We start from the raw sequence: 18656 nt of genomic DNA, 5'->3' as shown, positions 1-18656 counted from the left end.
GGAGAAGACTCCCTTGTTCAGACTCCTTTATACCCCTCACCCTGATTAGCATCGGGCAATAGCAGGCATCCAGGCAGTGCTTACCAACTTTACTTATTTGCAGGGGTGGTGGTGTGGATTATAGCTAATAACTATTAATTCAGTGTTGCAATTAAAAAAGAAAGCCAAGAAAATCCATAAAACTTTATCTCCATGTTCAGTTTAGTGCTTTACCTCAACAGTTTCCTTAACTCTGTGTTTACATTCACATAGTGTTCAGTGCTTGTACGGTTCCCTGAGGCAAGCAGGTGAGATATCATTATGTTTGACTTTCGCATTACATTTCATATTGGATATATTTGTGCAATGACAAAACCTTCTTTTATAAGTAAACAGCCGGAAGCCCAGAGAGACTAACAGCCTAACCAGGGTCACCTGGTTAGTGTTTGGCACAGACCAGGACCACGGTTCACATCTTCCAGCTTCTCCTCTTCCAGTGCCTTTTCATTCCAGTGCTGGGAAATGTAGCCCCATCAGCCAAACGTTCAAGTCACATTGCTGCCCCTTTACCTGCCAGTGATGGCAGTGCTACAAAAAGTGGTAAAGGAAAGGTCAGAAATAGGAGTGATAAAAGACATGGAAGTGCTGGAAATGGATCCTCAACCTCCTCCTCCCTATTTGAGTGCCTCACAAGTGTCCTACTCTGACAGTGCTGTTCATTGTTTATGACATAGTCTTTAAAATCAGACTGATTTTTTATAGGACATGCTTTTATCCTGGTCCCTTTCCTGCTAGTAGTCACTGTCATGGGTAGAAAGTGCCTGACTGTGCTGTTTGTCACGTAGGTGGGAGGGAAATTGGGAGAGGGAGCAGGTTGAACTGAAGCCGAGCTTTTTACAGCTCTGTTGTTCTAGGACCAGAGCAGTTCCACTCTTCCTTTCATCACCTTTCCACCTCCGAGTCCCAGCCACCCACTCCTGCCTGCTTCCCCACATGCCACATCCTGGGGGAGGACAGGGTGGTGGGCAATGCCCTCTCTGCCCTCCGCTTTGGGAGGTGAAGGAGTCTGCTTTAACTTTTGAGCTGTTTTGGTAATTGGGCTTTTCCAGCTTTTCTAGACATCTCCTATCTAGCTCTGAGAAATTGGAGATGTAACTTAACCATACATGGACTCTACTAATGTATTCAGTGACATTAATGTGATGTTGTCTGTAAGGTGTTCTGTGACTGGATAGGAGGTTTTTTATCTCACAGGATGCTTCACATCCAATTCTAAAGACCAACAGGCTGCAGGTGTAATTCAAGTTCTTACATGTCTGTAAGGCAGACATGAACATTATTTGGTAATATGACCATATGTTCATTGATTACGGTTAGTCCACCGGCTCTGTATCTAATAAAAGTTTAAATTCCAAACGCTTGAAGAAAATTTGCGGAACATGTCTTTTTGCCTGTAAGTAGTTGCAAAAACTGAAATCACATCTCTACCACAGGCCACAGTGTTTTCCAGTAGAGAAAGCCCTCTACTTTTACAATCTGTAAGTAATGCAGTGGTTCTTTGGGTGAGCTGAGTGATACCAGAGTATTTTGTTGGAAAACTAGAGTGGCATGACAAGTGTTCTCGGACTGGTTACAGTTGAACCTCTACTTCCTATATCCTGGACTGATTACAGAGGCAATGTTAGTGCAGTAACCAGCTCCTGAATGCAAGTGTAGCTAGGAAGACAACAGAGAAATTACAAGGGATATAAAGTAATGGAGGGACTTCATAGCAGTACAAATGGTGACTTTGACACCACCAGCTGCTGACGTGGACTTGGCAGGAATTTGTGAGAAGTGGTGAGTGTCTTTGCAAGCAGGATTGTCCTGCATGTCCTGCAGCTTTTGGGGTGAACAGGCAAAGGGGAGAGCAGATATGGTGGCCACCCTGGGGCTACTTGTGTCTTGAATGTGAAAATATCTGGTCCCTTGTTCAATTTTGCAGCCACAACTTCACATGACTCAGGGCATAATTTCCACCAGAAAACCATAAAAACATAAAGAACCTCTGTTTCCCAAAGTGTTTGTCCTCGATCTGAGATGATTGTCCTGTGGTGGGAGGTAAGTGGGCAGTGGGGCCTGTTACATCACCCCCTTTCACTAAAAGTCTACCTCACTGTTTTTCACCCCACTCCTAGTGTTGCTGTCATTCTATTACACCTAGACCTGTGAGACGGGCTTGCTTGAATCCTCACGTGAAGAGGGACGGTTATGTGCAGTTTTAAAAAATTGCTTGGGTCATGGGGTCCTTTGTTCTCTCCATTGGAAATCACTCTTCCAGAGCAAATAGTATGCATCTATAGAAACTACATTTTTTGTAAGATGACTTCAGAAGTTTTGCAGTAGGTTTAAATATTTGCTTGGTGATGGCGTCTTGATTGTTTGAAGGTGCAACCCTCACTATGGGCTTTGTTTGCTTCCTGTCTGAGATTTCCTTTACTGACAGTAGAGTGTTCGTAGGCAGAGTTAGAAAGTTACCTGGTCTGAGAAGCCGAATTTGCCCACAGCTGGGAATTGGCAGAAGAGTCAGTTATGGAAGGAAGGCTTTAGGATTATCTGGTAACAGAGTTCTGGGATCCAAACCCTGGGAAACCTCAGCTTTTGTAGAGTATGTTCTGTAACAAAAGGCTATTGGATAATTTTAACACTTGTTATGGGATGTAGAGTTGGGGAAAGACTTAAAAGTGAAATAACCTTAAAAGAGAATCTCCAAATATTTTAAAGAAGACAGTTCTCAGAATGAGAGCTTTTCTGGAAAAGACTAGTTCTTCACTTCACAGGGGAAGCAGGGAGCAGGTGTAACTGCACTTACGGTAACTTAGAAGGTAAACTTCACCCTCCCACTTAGCTGTGTCCTGGTGTCTGTTCATCTTCCACATCTGTAGTTTTAGACATGAAGTGACATTTTCTGGTACTGCATTCTGCTTCTGAGTGAGAGACTGACACAAAGTCACATAGCAACTGAAAAATTGCGCTAAGGGCTTTATTGTTAAAAATGTGGACCTGTGGCAGGGTGCTGCATTTGCAGGTGACTTTTGCAGAGAACACTTAAAATAATGCAGTGTTATTTCTTTTTTTATTCCTTTAAGCCTTTGAATAGAAGGTTTTCTTTGCAGAATTTCTGGAGTACATCAGAACAAGCAGGAACTAAAAATAGCTTTAAGAATGTACCAGTATAGACGTTGCTTATAGTATGGCATCTGTCTTAAAGTTAATTCTTTAAAGCAGGAAGTTGTAACTCTGAATTTCTTAAGCAAATATAAACATTCTTGACTCTTAATGACATTCTTTGTGCGGTGAAGCTGCTTTTGCTTCCATTCTGAACATTGAAAGGCCTTCTATGATACTTCTACCAGTCCTCAATATTTTATTTTCCCTCTGTTGTGAACTTGTTATTAAACTTGAAGCAGATATAAATACCATTAACTTGCTACATATGTAGATATTCAGTGTTACATAGTCAGAAAGTTTGTGTACATCACACGTATCTACATAATTCCCCCCTTTCCAACTGTGTTCCTTATGAAAGGATGGTGGGAAATGGCATTATGGGGATATGTCTTACACTACACAGTGTTTCCCCTGTTCCCTTTATCAGATCTGGATGTTCTTTCATCTTTCAGTTTCTAGACGTACTAGCTCTTTTTCTTAAGCGAGGTGTAACTCATCCCCCTGCACACACACACATGCGTGTACACACACACACACACACACATATTCTGCCGTAGGGAGTAGCGTGCACCATCCCATTCTCCCACTCCAGCTCTGATCCCACCCACTGGAGGCAGTGTCTTGCACGAATTCATTTGTAAGTTCCATTTTAAAACTCGAGTGGTCGGGAAATAGGACTGATATCCACACCTAGTAGGCAGGCCCTCAAGGATAACTTCTATGGTTAATGCCAGGTTATCTTAATGTTTGAGTACCTGGGTTTCATGTCTTCCTGTACCACCTGTTGACCCATGATTCCCACATTTCTGTCTCCCGCTAGACTTTTTCTCTCCAACTCTGGACTCTTGCAATCTTCTGTTGATTTGACATTTTCACTTGGAACTCTAATATCTTAAGACCAACATGTGTTAAAACAGCTCTTGGTCCTCCTACCCCCCAAACTGGTTCTTTCTGCAGCCTCCCCTATTCAGTCAGTGGGAACTTAATCCTTCCAGATGCTTGGGTCAAAAATCTTGGAGTTATTCTGACTTTCACTGACATACCACTAGAATTCTGTCTATAGATCTGGTTTAACACTGCCTTTAAAACATACCCAGAGCCCAGCCACTTCTCACCATGGCTCCTGCCTCCACTGCTGCTTCCCTGCCCTGAGCCACTATCCTCTTCTCCTGCACAGCCCTTCTCAATGGCTTCCCTCTTTTAATCTCTGAACAATTTCGACTATTCTCACCTGGCACTCAAGTGAGCCTTGAATACCTAAGTTAGATTGTGTCGTCCTTCTGCAGTGCCTCCCCATTTCACTCCAGGTAAAAGCCACAGTCCTTACAACGTCCTCCAAGGCCGTACAGGATCTGCACTGACCCTTCTCCGCAGCTCCAGCTGTGCCCCCATTCTGGAACATGCAAGGTGCGTGCTGGCCTTGGTGATGGTTATGAAGTCCACCTGGGACTTCTCACCTCCTAGTCCTAGTCCTAACCTCAGTCCTCTGTGTGGCCTGCTCTGGTATTTAATACAGCATCACCCTTATCCCATACCCTCAACCCTATTTACCTTGCCCTTTTTTCTTTTTTCCATGGTTCCTCTTTCCTAACATGCCACTTCCTCTGCTGCTCTGTTGTGTGAATTGTCATCTCCAACCCCCACCCCAGCTAAACCCCAACCAAGCTCCATGAGGACAGGACTTTTGTTTTGTTTATTGATCTATTCCAAGTGCCTAGACTAGTCCTGGGTACATAGTAGGCAGTCAAAAATTATTTGCTGAATAAATTAAAAGACTATTTTAAAACTGAATCATCCTTTCAGGAAAGGGTGAGGAAAGGAAGCTGCATGAAGGAAAATGGCGCAGTAAATAATGATATTTGCCTCTTGTTCTTTGTGTGATATATATGTGTTTTAGTCTTAATTTGGTATCCCAGTTTCTTAATTTAATAGCTGTATTAAGGTGCAATTTACAGGCCATAAAATTCACACATTATAATTGTTCAAGTCAGCCATTTTAGCTATTTCTAGAGTTGTACAAATGTGTCCCCAAAATGTCCCCTTGTGTCCATCCATATGCAGTTCGCCCTCCCCTCAGTGGTACCCTGATATTATATCTTTTTGTTTTTTTGGCAATCACATCTCAAAAGAATAATTTACACAGGAGTACTAATATAGCTTTGCACTTTTAGAAATAACACACTTAAATATGAAATCAGCAGTCATTGCTGAATGTAGGTAGCAGTATCAGACGTTGGTGAGAAGAATGGACTTGAGTGTCACACTGGCTGCAGTCTTACCCAGCTCCACCATTTACCAAGTTACCCAAATTATTTTCTGCCCCAAGCTTTTTATCTGTTATATGGGGGTATTAATAGCAGCTTACAGAGTTGTGAGGATTAAGAAAACAGGGAAACAAAATTTAGTATAGTGGCCAGCTTATGTTAGTACTTAAAAAATAGCCTTGCAGGTAGACAGCAAAATTCAAATCAGTTTCTAAAGTATGTGTAAAATATGATCTAGTTCCTACCTGGTTTGTAAACACGTATGCTTACTGCAGAATGTAAAAGCAGGCTAATATCCAACAGAAAAGATCATTTCTCAGCATTTCTTTCAAAGGTAGTTGCAAAATCATTTTTACTAAATTTTCTGTGCCCATCTCTGACAGAGCTTTGACAGCAGGGAGGTAATTATCTACTTTTCTGTTAAAATCATGCTGACCATCAGAAAGTGTTCTGAATTATATTTTAGCCTTTATGTTGGGAAATACTGTGAGACTTCTTCAAAATTAATGGGGGGACGGGCATTCATTGTAGCTCTTGTAGTCTGATAAGCCTGCACTAAATTATCATTTTTAAACTTTTAATTAAAATTAGTTAATTAATTTTTTGCAGGGGGGTTGTAATTAGATTTTTATTTATTCATTTTATTTTTAGAAGAAGTACTGGGGATTGAACCCAGGCCCTTGTGCACGCTAAGAATTGTGCACGCTAAGAATATGATCTTTCACTTGAGCTATACCCTCCCCCCTAAATTATCTTTAATAAGGTCTTTTTCTTGTGCACGCTAAGAATATGATCTTTCACTTGAGCTATACCCTCCCCCCTAAATTATCTTTAATAAGGTCTTTTTCTCTGTTTTGTTATTTTCTTTTATGTACAGATGCACAAAGCAGGGTCATCAGAATCCTCTCAATTCCAAAGATGATAATAGTGAAAAATATTGCACAGTGACATTGAATCCTTGGCATATGAAGAAAGATTGTAAAGTCCTGAATGAATTAAGAAGTTATTGTTAAATTAACATACATGTAACCATGGCTCTCTTACCTTTATTTTTCACCTTATAATGAAGATACTCCACACCCGTCAAGGTTGCTTTGTTTGATACAGGGAATATCTAAAGCCTTTTCTGCAAGTTTTTTAAATAAGTAAGAGCAGGTAATTTATCAGAAGTGGAAATGGTGTAATCTGCTCTGTCTAGTACGGTAGCCACCGACCACATGTGGCTATTGTGAATTGAGATGTTTTATAAGTGCAAAATATGTAATAGATTTTCAAGACTTCATACAACAAAAATAATGTAAAATATTTTTTAATAAGTTTTAAAAGTGTTTATCACACTTTTTAAATGATAGTATATTGGATATTTTGAGATAAATATAATTATTACTGGAATTAATTTCACTTGTTCCTTTTTATTTTCTAAATGGGATTATTGGAAATTGTGATTTGCACTATGTTTCTATTGACAGTGCTGGCTTGTAAATTATTGCAAATAATATGAAAAGAAAACTTTGATTAAAAATTTTGTAATTGAGTAGTTGATTTACATCCTAGTATTTTCAGGTGTACAACACAGAGGCTCAACATTTTTATAGATTATATTCCATTTAAAGTCACCATAAAATAATGGCTATATTTCCCTGTGCTGTATGATGCAGCCCTGTAACCTATCCATTATATACGTAGTAATTTTTACCTCTCAATCCCCTACTCCCTTCCTGCCTCCCCTCTCCTCCTTCTCCCCATTGGTAACCACCATTCTGTTCTGTGTACCTGTGAGTCTATTTCTGTTTTATTATGTCATTAATTTGTTTTATTTTTTAGATATACATATAAGTTAATACATAGAATAATTGTTTTTCTTTCTCTGACTTATTTCACTTAGCATAATACCCTGTAGGTCCATCCATGTTATTGCAAATGGCATTATTTTATCTATTATGGGTGAGCAGTATTCCATTGTGTGTGTGTGTGTGCGTGTGTATATATGTGTGTTTATATATATGTATATATACATATTTATATAATATACCACACCTTCATTATCCAGTCATCTGTCAGTGAACATTTGGGTTGTTTCAGTGTCTTGGCTATTGTAAATAGTGCTGCTGTGAACATTGGGGTGCATGTGTCTTTTTGAATTATATTCTTCTCCAGACATATACCCATGAATGGGATTGCTGGATGACATGGAAATCTATTTTTAGTTTCTTAAGGAACCTCTATACTGTCCTCCATAGTGGCTGCACCAATTTACATTCCCACCAACTGAGTAGGAGGGTTCCTTTTTCTCTTAAAAGGTCAAAAATTCTCTAAATTTATATACTTTCCTTACAGTTTAGGACACAATTTGGCAAAAGCCAGATAGAATTTAATAGCAGTTAATACAGTATTTTTTTTTAAATGGCCATGCATTATGGATAGATATGTTACTGATGAGTTGGTTCTCTATTTTTGTAGATGCAGAAGTTTTTATAGCTTCACAGACATTTCAGACTTGCAGAGAGAAAAATTTCTTTACATTTTGCTGAACTTGTCCGGGTGGCTTTATCGAATTTGGTCCAGGACTGCAGAGGTAAATACATCCAAACCTGAACCATTTGAATGTCTGCAAGATTTTAAGAGTCTAGAATGTCAGATCTGGTCTATAACTCTGGTGAATGACATCAGTGAGTGGACTCAAGAAAACTCCATTTGAGTCCAAAACTTTTCAAAAGCCAAAAAAGGCTTTGAAATTGTGGCAAAGCCAGAGAGTTTTGTGCTCCACATATGGCCACAAACACATGGGGACAACCACAGGCCTTCTGGAGTGCCAAGGGAATTCCATGTGGGAGTCCAGCACTCACAATAATCCAACAAATCTCTGCCTGCCAGAGCACCTTCATTGCTACTGTGCTGTTTTGAGCAAATGTCTTTTCATCAGGTTCAAATTGGTTTGTTGTTATTTTTGCATAAAAAAATCAAACAACTTCTTGTTCCCTTGGTGAAAGTAAAAGCCTAATATTTTCTGGTTTCTTTTGACAGAGAAAACATGAGCCTATGAATCCAACATCATCTATGATGGTCTGCAGCTGGGAACAACCAGATCAGTGTCAGTCCCTTTGCAGCCATTGGTTGGGAGCATGCATATTACCTGGAATGGTATTTGAAACATGTCACACTAGCCGTGCCTTTGCTGTGGGCTGGGAGGCGAGTAAGTCAGAATCTGCATTATGGAATGTATGTTTCTGATCCAAAGCTAGGAGATCTTTTCTAATAGCCAGAGAATGTAGTCATAAATATATCTATTAATTATGCAAGAACCTTTTTAAAGATTTTTTTATTATAAAAATTTACCCCCAGAAATTGAAAATGAAAGAACAGTGGAATTAAAAATCATCTGTACCTTAATTATACATTAAGAATCTTAAAATCCTTCTAAACTTTTTTTATTCAAATGTAGGTATTTTTCCCTTCCAAGAAGGAAAATTATTATTTCATATTTTTTTTGCTTTTTCCTTTTATTATATATTCCATATCAATAAATATAATTCTTTTAAATCCCTTTTAATGGCCATTTAACACTATATTGAACAGATATGTATTTAGTCCTAGGTCTCAGAAATTTAAAAAATTGTCATTACAATACCACTGCAAAGAATATTTTGGTGTTTCTATTTTTAGTTACTAATTTGGACTAAAAATTAAGAAGTTTGCTTTTCTTCATCTAAAACATTGGTTATTTTATGAATGAACTGGAAGGATTTTAAATAACTTTTCAGTAATTTCAACAAAGAAATTATCTTTAAGGCAAATATGTATGATTGTTTGCAAATCTACTTTTATTATATCTTCACTTTTACCAGTGTCATATGTGTGTGTGCTTGCACAAGTGCTTTAACTACCAGCAACGTAAGAAAAATCTGTGTACTAAAAATGTGAAAATAGTTTCCTGCTTTGTGTTTTCATTCTCCCAATATAGGTTTTGGATGACAAGCTTGTATTTGCAAAAGTACACACCCTGTGGGAGGTGCTCTGCACATACGTTGAGATACTGCACATAAAATTGCCTCTGAAGCCCAATGATCTGAAAACCCGGTCCTCAGCCTTTGATAATTTCAGCTGTTATCTGAAAGTCCCCCAAGTGGATGAAAGTATCATCAAGCTGGAGCAAGAGTTTTTCATTTCCCTATTTGAGAAGAGCTGCGTGAATGACTTTTATATTCAGGATAGAGATACATTCTTCAATCCAGCCACCAGAAGCTGCATTGTAAGTCTAAACCGAGTTTAGCAGCTGTCTTGGGGGTGATTTATAGCCTGCTGTTGAATTATCAGTGATTTGGTTTGGTTGGTTTGGTTTGGTTTTTAAAAGCTGCCCATAAAAAGAAAAAAAGAGAAAGAAAAGAAATATGCCTAGAGATTCCTGTTAGGATAATAAACAGTGGCTGGTTAGTTACCCTGTATAAACCACACACTCTCTTAGAATCTTTTTAGGTTTACTTCATCCTTTCTCAGATCAAGTACCAACTAAGGGATAGTGTTAAAAAAAATTCGGGATTAACAGGCTTGTGAGCTCTGGGATCTGCAAGGCAGCTTTCCCTCCCCATGGTGTAAGTCAAATGGCAGAAATGAAATAAAGCACGTCATGTATCCTCCGGTGTTAACAGGAAAAGGCTAATATTCTTGACCTTGTTTCTTCCTGGGTAAAATGAAGACAATATGTCAGGAGGCGAACAGTCGAGCGCTGCGTAAGAACCATGTTGTTTTGTTCATTGCTAAATCCCAGGCACCGGGAAGGCTGAGTTTAATAAGTGAATGGATGAAGTGTAGTTCCCCCAGAGTTACCATGTGGGGCAGTGCGGATTAGCAGCTAAGAGCATAGACTCGAGAGGGGAGGGTACAGCTCAAGTGATGGTGTGCATGCTTAGCACGCATAAGGTCCTGGGTTCAGTCCCCAACACCTCCTCTAAAATAAACCAATAACCCTAATTACCTCCCCACCCCCCACTATAATTACCTTATTATCTCCCCGCCCCCCCCAAAAAAAAAAAAGAGAAGTGGCCAAGAGCGCAGAGTCAGGCTGGAACACCTGTGCTGGTTTCTCGCTGTCGACCTTGTAAAAGTCATTTAGCCACTGTGTTTATCAAGTTCCTCATCAATAAAATGGGGCTAATAATAGTGCCCACCTCGTAGAGTTGCTTTGGTGATTAATGAATCTGTGTCAATGTTAGAACAGCCCTGGCTAATAGTAAATACTATGCATCTGTCAGCTCTTTTCATAATTATTGACAGATGTTATTATCAACCAAATAAGTATTAGTTCTTTGTAAGGGAAATGCATTTTAGACCATTTCATTTATCATTTTCTGTAATTCAGGCTTTTCCCTCTGAAATACCATTTTCTGTCTGTGCACTAGGAAGCCACAGGGCTTTCCAAATTTCATCTGTCTGGGTTCTTGTCATGATGGCAATACTGCAGAGTGTTGACATTTTTTAGGGACTCCGTCTGAGATGACAGCAACCCCTCAAATTCAGGAGCACTTCTCTAATGGATAACATCTCGCATGAAATGAAGTTTTTAAAATGTAACAGCTTCAGACGCTTAATGATGCCATAAATGCAAGGATGTTATATCTAAGCTCTTTAAATAAATCCTGTCATTGAAATAATGGAAATACTGTATTATAGTGCTCTATGACTTTGTTATCTTTGCTATCCATTTATCTGACTCTCTAAGACCAAAGAAAGCAAAGACTGAGATTGATCGTTACTACTGTGTGGTACACGTATTTGTGGATGAAGACAATACTGAAATGCACTGTTTAAGATATTAAAATGGACACTAAACAGCTGCTGATGCATATGCATGAACAGAACAGGGAGTTGGGTACAGGGAGCAGACACTGAGCTTCCTGGATCAGAGACCCAGCATAGCAGTCCAGCCCAGCCGTCCACATGTTTTATATTTATGTCCCAGCAAAATTAGCAGTGAGAGTCTTAAATGAACTTTGGGGACACTTGCAAACAGCTGTCATGATTACTAATGTGGGACACCAGGATCCTACAGTGTTTAGTTGGCGTCTGCGCACAGCCAGTTCTTTTCCACTAAAACCTCTTGTACTTGCTGGTCCCACATCCAGGCTGAGGAATCATCTCATGTGGTGTTTGGGAGGGAGGTAAGTGGAGTCAGGACTCATGCTAAGGCTGGGTGGGTAATAATCTGGTTCTAGTACAGGAGAAAGGAACGTAGGTCAGGTGGGAAGGAGAATGACTGGATTTAAATTTTGTTTCTTGAGTAAGCTAAATATATAACATCATGTCAAGTTTCTTTGTTGTTTATATTCCATGTGCTGTCACCGAATATCTACTGAATTGTGGGGACAAAAAAGCCTGGGTTTTAGAATTGACCCTGCCCCTAACCAGCCAGAGTCCAGGTTCCTCTGGGGGTCCAAGAGGGGGCTGAACCATCAGGTGTCCCTCCACTGCAGCAGTTTGGGCACTTGGGTGGCCTAGTTTTTTGGCTTTTGAAGACTGGCCCGCTTGTAGGACATTAAGCATCTGCAAGGCTCTCACCAGGTATCCACCGTGGTCCCAGGACTGTAACATCCAAGCATTCCTTTCCACCCACCATTGCAAATGACCCTCAAGGGGTTAGTATTAATACTGGGTGAGAATTATGAAAAAGTATATGGTGCCTCCATCCCTCCTGGCAAGTGAGGGCCCCTTATTTACAAATGACCACGAAGTGTTAGCACCACATTTTAACAACAGAACATGTGAAAACGTGGTGACAGTGATGCTCACCTCTTTGCTTCTGCTTCCCAGTGCAACTTCAGCCTCCATCAGAGGACCTCAGCTGCCCCAGGAAACCGGGCCTTCTCTACAGGGAATGGGCTCCTCCTCAAAGCATAGACAAGAAGCAGCCCTTAGATCTCATCAGGTGAGCTGTTGTAGAGAGCACTCCAGTGGGAAGGGCTCAGGATTGCCCTCATGGCATCTGAGTGTGACAGTCCTCCAAGAGTGTTACCAACCAGGAAGCTCACAGGAGCTCTGAGCTTTATTGCCCCAAGTCTTTTCTGGAGGCTTTATTACAAAGACATGATTTATTGGGTCACTACCGACATGGCTAAACCAAACCCTAACTGTAACTCAAACCTTTCCTTAGCCCTAACCATTGAGCCCATTCCTCTCCTGGTGGTCACTCATTTGTCACAAAGCTCAAAGCGCCACTCCTCTAATTACATGGTTGGTCTCTCTGGCTGGCCAGTCCCAATCCTGAGTCATCTCATGAACACAAGCCATCCAAGGGTCCACCATGAATAGAAAAGACACTCCTATCTTGGGAAATTTCAAGGCTTTAGGGGTTGCCATCCAGGAACTGGAACCAAAGACCTACCAAATTCTTCATTAAACAGGAGTAAATGTTAGATTTCACTTAAATTATAAAATAAGAGACGGAGGACGGAGAAGATGGCGGAGTACAGGGACGCTCGTGGCTCACCCTCTCCCACACATACAACAAGACCTACATCTATGGACCCACTCAGCCAACCAGAGAACCTGCGGAACTCCGACAGAACATTGCCCTCTTCAAAATATAAAGACGCCAAAAATCTGGTAGGAGAAAAGGAAAAAAAGAAAGAACAAAAGGCAAAGCAGCGTGGGACGGGTCCTGTGGGAAGGGAAAGGCAAAGGAGGACTGGCGCTCGCTCGCTGGGTCTCCCCTCTCCAACTGAGAGGCCAGCTGGATGGAGGGGGAGCCTCCGAGGCTCTGATCTGTACAGAGCAGCCCTTGACTGACAGAACTAAGTTAAACGGGCACAGAGCATCCCCTCGACACCCAGCCAGAGACAGGCCGGCAGCGGCGGGCAGGGCCAGGCTGCACAAGCCGGGCGGAGGACGGGGGCGGCTGCACGGAGGCAGCCCCAGTGGAACGCAAGGGGCTGCATGCCATGGCTGTGGGTGCACAGGGCAGAACAACCTGGGCCCTCCATAAAACAGCAAGGTTGATGTGCTCTCGGGGGAAGGGTGCATACCCCCATCTCTGAAAACCTTTGGAAAGTTTTCGGGGGAAGAGAGGCGGGGCTCAGGCACAGCCGCCACATCGCCATATCCTCTGGCGCTTAGCACCCAGGCGGGGGCGGGGGCGAAACCTGCATCCGCACCGAAGGGCTTAGCAGCCTCAAAGGCCAGACTTAGACTGGCCTACATAAAGCCCGGGGCAGATAGGATCCTTTCATCCTGGTCCCTCAGAGAACTTGCTCCACAAAGACAAACAAGGAGCTGGGTTCTGGCTCGGAGCAGGGACAGGGCTGTTCCTCGGTCCTCCCCGAGCCCACCTGCGAAGCGCCGACCAGGGCGGAGCGCGCAGCCGCACAGAGCAGCGGAGCTACCAGCGGAGGCGCAGGTAGAGTGAGAGCGGCCCCCAGCCATTCGGGCAGGAACACAGCCCATGACCGAGGTCCTGGGAGTGGGCATGACCCACCCTCCTACCCGGCCAGTCTGCAACATCTGACTGCGGCATCCAGAGGGGCAGCGACCCGCCCGCCCACAGCAGAGAGCTGCACCTGACCCAGTGTTAGGAGGAGGAGTGATCTGCTTGCCGACAGGTGCTGGGAGCAGCACAGAAGAGGGCGCCAATGGAGGGCCTCTGAAAACAGCAAGCTGAGCTTCCAAAACAGGACGAAGACAGAAAGACTTCATATTAAAAGCACACAGACTCCAGGAGAACACCGACAACCCCCCTTTTTTTCTTCTTTTTTAAATCTGTTTTTACCTGTTCTATTTTCTATTACTCTCTTAATTTTTACCTCTTAATACATTTCTATTTCTCTTGGGTTTGATGTCCTGTTATTAATTAGACAGAGGTTTCAAATACATCTATTCATCTCCCCCCTTTTTTTTTAAGGTTTTAAAAGGACGTCTCCACCCGATTAATACTCTGCTTCAACTCGCTCTTCTATTATTCATTATACAATGTTTTCAAACCCTCTTTCTCCCTTCTTTTAAAATTCTTTCTCTCTCTCTCTTATTTTTTTTCTTTTTTCCTAAGATCTATTCCTAAATAGGCATTAGATAGATTAAACCTTAAGGACCATAATAGACAACTGATACTCCATAAACCACAGTGCCAGAGAGGTATGAGCAAGATGAAGCAGAGAAACGTTTCCCAATTAAAAGAACAAGAGAAATCCCTGAAAGAAATATCAATGAAATAGACATCGATAGCCTACTAGATCAAAATTTCAAAAAGGAGTGATCAAATTGCTGAAGGAATTAAAAGAGATAGTGTTTAGAGATATAAAATGTGTCAAAAATGAAATTGAAGCTATAAAGAAGAGCCAAGTAGAATGGGTAAACTCATTGACAGAGATGAGGAATGATCTAATAGCTGTGCAAAGTCAACTAGATAATGCAGAGGAATGAATTAGTGGTCTAGAAGACAGGGTGATAGAAAGCACCCATTCAGAAGAACTACAAGATAAGCAAATAAAAAATACTGAAAATAGCATAAGGGACCAATGGGATAATATAAAGCATCCCAATCTTCGCATAATAGGGGTCCCAGAAGGGAAGAAAGATCAAAGGGGATTGAAAAGGTTTTTGAAGAAATCATGACTGAAAACTTCCCAAACTTAAAGAAGGAATCAGATATCCAAGTACAGAAAGCTCAGAGGGTCCAAACAGGAAGAACCCAAATAGACTCACACCAAGACATATCATAATCAAGATGGCCAGAGTCAAGGATAAAGAAAGGATTCTAAAGGCAGCAAGAGGAAAGTAAAGTGTAAGTTACATGGGAACCCCCATAAGGCTCTCAGCTGATTTCTCTACACAAACACTACAGGCCAGAAGGAAGTGGCAAGATATATTCAAAGCCCTGAATGAAAAAAAAAAAATGATGCAGCCTAGGATATTTTATCCAGCAAGGCTATCCTTTAGGATAGAAGGAGAAATAAATAGTTTCACAGACAAAAAAAATGCAGGAGTTTAGCAACATTAAACCCATGCTAAAAGAAATATTGAAAGGGCTATTCTAAATAGAAAAGCAGCAGGATGCTGCAGAAAAGAGAAACTCACAACTGAAAAGGTGATAACTCATGAATTACAAATAAAGTAAACATGAAATTATAAAAGAAGACATACAAATCACTGAGAGTGGGAGAGGGAGGCAGGGAAATATAGAATATTTTTTTTCTTTTTTCTTTTTTTTTAACAGTAGGATGGGTTTGAGATCATGTTACTATCAGTTTAATAAATACAGTTATAGTAATGGGTTAATAGATTTACAAAAAAGGGTAACCACAAGCCAAAAATTTACAAGGGAGTCACAAAAATTAAATAAAATCCATGATAATACAAAGGAAAATTACCAAACCACAAAAGGAAGAAGAAAGGAACAAAGAGGATATACCAATTCAACTGCAAAGGTAAGTTCAAAATGGCAATAAACACACATCTAACAATAATTACTATAAATGTTAATGGACTAAATGCTCCAGTCAAAAGACACAGAGTGGCAGACTGGATAATAAAGCAAGAACCTTCAACATGCTGCATACAAGAGACCCACTTTAGGGAGAAGGACACATATAGATTGAGAGTGAAAGGAAGGAAAAGATATTCCATGCAAACGGAAAAGCCAAAAAAGCAGGTGTTGCAGTACTGATTTCAGACAAAATAGATTTTAAAACAATGGCCATAAAGATAAAGAAGGACATTTTATAATGATTAAAGGAATGATACAAGATGAGGATATTACACTTGTTAATATATATGCACCCAATATAGGAGCACCTAAGTACATACAAGAACTACAAATAGAGATAAAGGGGGATATTGATGGGAATACAATCATAGTTGGAGATTTTAACACTGCATTAACATCACTAGACAGATCTTCCAGACAGAAAATAAACAAGGCAACAGAGAAATTAAATACTACAATAGAAAAACTAGATTTGGTGGATATTTTCAGAGCATTAGACCCCCCCAAAATAGGATATACATTCTTTTCAAGTGCACATGGAACATTTTCCAGGATTCATCATGTACTTGGGCACAAAAGAAACATCAACAATTTTAAGAAGATAGAAATTATCCCAAGCATCTTTACTGACCACAATGCCATGAAACTGGAAATCAACAACAGAGAAACAAAGGAGAAAAAAAGGAAAGCATGGAGATTAAACAATATGTTATTGGAAAAACAATGGATCAATGAGGAAATCAAAGCTGAAATTAAAAAATACCTTGAGACAAATGATAATGAAAGCACAACCACTCAAAACCCATGGGACACAGCAAAGGCAGTGCTAAGAGGGAAGTTTATAGCGATACAGGCCTTCCTCAAAAAAGAAGAACAGTCTCAAATAAACAATTTAACCCACCACCTGAATGAATTAGAAAAAGAAGAACAAAAAGCCCCAAAAAGCAGCAGAAGGAAGGAAATAATATAGATCAGAGGGGAATTAAATACAATAGAGATTAACAAGACCATAGAAAAAATCAACCAAACCAAAAGCTGGTATTTTGAAAAAGTAAATAAAATCGACAAACCTCTGGCCAAACTCACAAAGAAGAAAAAAGAGAGAGCACAAATTAGCAAAATAAGAAAGGAAAATGGAGAAATTACAACAAACAAAAGAGAAATACAGAATATCAAACAAGAAAATTATGAAAAACTATATGGAACCAAACTGGATAACCTAGAGGAGATGGACAAGTTTCTGGAAACATACTGTCCACCAAAGCTGAATCAAGAAGAATCTGAACACTTGAACAATCCGATCACTAGAAAGGAAATAGAAATAGCAATTAAAAACCTCCCTACAAATAAAAGTCCAGGACCGGACAGCTTCACCGGGGAATTCTACCAAACATACAAAGAAGAACTCATACCAGTCCTTCTCAAACTCTTCCAGACGATAGAAAAGGAGGGAATACTCCCAAACTCATTCTATGAAGCCACCATCACCCTGATACCAAAACCAGGAAAAGACACTAAAAAAAAAAGAGAATTATAGGCCAATATCACTGATGATGATGAACATAGACACCAAAATCCTCACCAAAATTCTAGCAAATAGAATCCAACAACACATAAAAAAGATTATACATCATGACCAAGTGGGGTTCATCCCAGGGACACAAGGCTGGTTCAACATATGCAAATCAATCAGTGTAATACATCACATCAACAAGAGAAAGGACAAAAACCACATGATCATCTCAATCGATGCAGAAAAAGCATTTGATAAAATTCAACACCTATTTATGATAAAAAATCTCACCAAAGTGGGTATAGAGGGAACATATCTCAACATAATAAAAGCTATATATGACAAACCGACAGCCAGCATAGTACTCAACAGTGAAAAGCTCAAAAGCTTCCCACTAAAATCTGGGACAAGGATGCCCACTATCACCACTCCTATACAACATAGTCCTGGAAGTCCTAGCCACAGCAGTCAGGCAAGAGAAAGAAATAAAAGGGATCCAAATTGGAAAAGAAGAGGTAAAAGTGTCATTATATGCTGATGACATGTTACTCTATATAGAAAACCCTAAAAGGTCCACACAAAAGCTACTAGAGCTGATTGAAGAATTCAGCAAGGTAGCAGGTTACAAAATTAAAGTTCAAAAATCAGTTGCATTTCTTTACACTGACAATAAATCAACAGAAGAAGAAAGTAAAGAAACAATCCCCTTTCAAATATCACCCAAAGTAATAAAATATCTGGGAATAAATCTATCCAAGGAGGTGAAAGAATTATACACAGAAAACTATAAAGCATTGATGAAGGAAATTAAAGAAGACTTTAAAAATGGAAAGATATTCCATGCTCTTGGATTGGAAGAATCAATATTGTTAAAATGGTCAAACTGCCCAAGGTAATCTACAGATTTAATGCAATCTCTATCCAATAACCCAGGACATATTTCACAGAACTAGAACAAATCATAATAAAATTTATATGGAACCATCAAAGACCTAGAATTGCCAAAGCAATACTGAAGAGAAAGAAAGAGGCTGGAGGAATAACTCTCCCAGACTTCAGACAGTACTATAGAGCTACAGTCAAGACAGCATGGTATTGGTACCAAAACAGACATATAGCCCAGAAATGAACACACAAACTTTTGGTCAACTCATCTTTGAGAAAGGAGGCAAGAATATACAATGGAATAAAGACAGTCTCTTCAGCAAATGGTGTTGGGAAA

The 18656-nt window shown here is 40.2% G+C and overlaps 1 protein-coding gene and 1 long non-coding RNA gene across 1 annotated transcript; one reads left to right on the top strand and one right to left on the bottom strand.

The window, feature by feature from the left end:
- The window catches only part of LOC135320670 (actin-related protein 3B-like), an 876522-nt gene that overhangs the window by 217784 nt on the left and 640082 nt on the right, over positions 1-18656 (bottom strand).
- Positions 8491-12295, top strand: LOC135320704 (uncharacterized). Its single transcript, XR_010379969.1, has 3 exons — positions 8491-8646; positions 9415-9702; positions 12258-12295. It is a non-coding gene; the product is annotated as an uncharacterized LOC135320704 (long non-coding RNA).

The sequence above is a fragment of the Camelus dromedarius genome, unplaced genomic scaffold, assembly GCF_036321535.1.
Source record: "Camelus dromedarius isolate mCamDro1 unplaced genomic scaffold, mCamDro1.pat HAP1_SCAFFOLD_114, whole genome shotgun sequence".
In the NCBI taxonomy this organism is placed as follows: Eukaryota; Metazoa; Chordata; class Mammalia; order Artiodactyla; family Camelidae; genus Camelus; species Camelus dromedarius.
This window is presented reverse-complemented; position numbering and strand designations above follow the sequence as displayed.